A 2,414-nucleotide genomic window follows, 5' to 3' on the forward strand; every position below is an offset into this window, starting at 1 on the left:
AAAGTACAACATGGAAGTGATGATGAGCAATCTCATTGTAGCCAACAGTCTGGTAAAGATATATACAAATATGTCCAAACCTTACTAAAATCCAATGAAAAAGATGTAGAAGCCATTTTCATTTCCTTTGAGAAATTGGCTACACAGATGGACTGGCCAGAGACTGTGTGGGTAATAGTAATCCAATACAAGGTAGGTAGAGCTAGTGAGGTGCTTGCAGCGCTGTCAGAGGAGGTTAGAGTTGAGAGTGTGGTGGTGAAAAAACACTGTTAGAGGAGGTGTCAGGAGAATATGAAGAAATAAAAAAGGCTATTTTGAGTGCCTACAAATGGGTACCAGAAGCACTTAGACAATGGTTCAGATATGTAAGGAAGGAATCAGGGCAGACCTATGTTGAGTTTGAAAGAAATAAACAGAGCAACTTCAATAGATGGATGAGAGCATTAAAGGTAGACAAAAAACAAATGCGGCTCTTAGAGATATTATTCTGCTGGAGGAGTTTAAAAACTTATTTCTGGAAGTAATAAGAACTCATGTTGAGAGAAAGAAAGTTGAAACACCAAGAAGAGCTGCAGAGATAGCAGATGAATATGTATTAGTGCATAAATTGAAATCTAAGTTCTGATAGCAATTTCATTTCATGAGGGATAGAAATTTGGAAAGAGGGAGATCCTTCCATATAAAACAAAAAGTAGATCACAGTGAGAATAGTTTACATGTGATAAAAGAACCAAAGAATGTGGAAAAGAGGTGAAACACCTCAGGTGTTTTCATTACAGTGGGTCAAACACACTGTATGATTCCTGATGAAGGGCTTATGCTCGAAACGTCGAATTCTCTATTCCTGAGATGCTGCCTAACCTGCTGTGCTTTGACCAGCAACACATTTGCAGCTGTGATCTCCAGCATCTGCAGACCTCATTTTTTACTCAAACACACAAAGTCACTGTGATGGTGGTTTAAGAAAGACACTTGGAAAGAGGATGTGATAAAAAAAAAGACTACCTTAGTGGAATTAGTTAAGGCAGTGAAGGAGATTCCATGAAAATTCGAGGAGCTGAAGGAGAGTGTACAGCCTCATCCGTGGGCTGGATAGTAAGAAAGCACCTGATCTTTTTGCCGGTGTGGGTAAGATTTAGTCAGGTAGAATGGGAGGAGTCGGTAAAGAATTTAAAATATTGACAGACATGGGAGCTGCTCTGTCTGTAATAGTAAGAGATGAAAATACGTGCATTTGTTCAAAAATATTGCCTGAGAGAGTGGTAATCTGTGGAATAATTGGAGAGATGAGTAGTATCTATTGCATCCGCTGCACCCGATGTGGCCTCCTCTATATTGGTGAGACAGGCCGCTTACTTGCGGAACGCTTCAGAGAACACCTCTGGGCCGCCCGAACCAACCAACCCAATCACCCCGTGGCTCAACACTTTAACTCCCCCTCCCACTCCACCGAGGACATGCAGGTCCTTGGACTCCTCCACCGGCAGAACACAACTACACGACGGCTGGAGGAGGAGCGCCTCATCTTCCGCCTGGGAACCCTCCAACCACAAGGTATGAACTCAGATTTCTCCAGCTTCCTCATTTCCCCTCCCCCCACCTTGTCTCAGTCGGTTCCCTCAACTCAGCACCGCCCTCCTAACCTGCAATCCTCTTCCTGACCTCTCCGCCCCCACCCCACTCCGGCCTATCACCCTCACCTTGACCTCCTTCCACCTATCCCACCTCCATCGCCCCTCCCCCTAGTCCCTCCTCCCTACCTTTTATCTCAGCCGGCTTGGCTCTCTCTCTCTTATTCCTGATGAAGGGCTTATGCTCGAAACGTCGAATTCTCTATTCCTGAGATGCTGCCTAACCTGCTGTGCTTTGACCAGCAACACATTTGCAGCTGTGATCTCCAGCATCTGCAGACCTCATTTTTTACTCTAGTATTTACCTGTGCAAACTAAGAGTAGAAAGTCCAATGAAGATTTAGGAAGTGATGGAAAACTTAGGTATTCCAAGAATGCAGTTTATTCTCAGAAAAGATATAGCTTGATCACAGGTGGGAGTGATGCCCATTGTAATGGAACAGCCAAAAGAAAACCAAGGAACTGAGGAGTTAAGAGAAAAATACCATGGATTTTTTTTCAGACTGCGTGGTGTCAAGATCCCGCAGCAATAAGTTAAGACTAGCAGGGAAAACAAAAGAGAAGGATGGAAGAGTTGAGGTCAGATCAGGCAGGAGGATTTAGTTCTGAAATGGAGGGGGTGATGGAGGAAGTGGGAAAGGGGTGAGGGAGGAGAGGGAGAGGGGTGAGGGAAGAGGGGTGAGGGATGAGGGGGAGAGGGAGGAGGGGGTGAGGGGTGGGGGAGGAGGGGGGTGAGGGAGGAGAGGGAGAGGTGAGAGGGAGGAGGGGTGAGAGGGGTGAGGG

This window comes from Hemiscyllium ocellatum, chromosome 2 (genome assembly GCF_020745735.1).
Source record: "Hemiscyllium ocellatum isolate sHemOce1 chromosome 2, sHemOce1.pat.X.cur, whole genome shotgun sequence".
NCBI classification, from domain to species: domain Eukaryota; kingdom Metazoa; phylum Chordata; class Chondrichthyes; order Orectolobiformes; family Hemiscylliidae; genus Hemiscyllium; species Hemiscyllium ocellatum.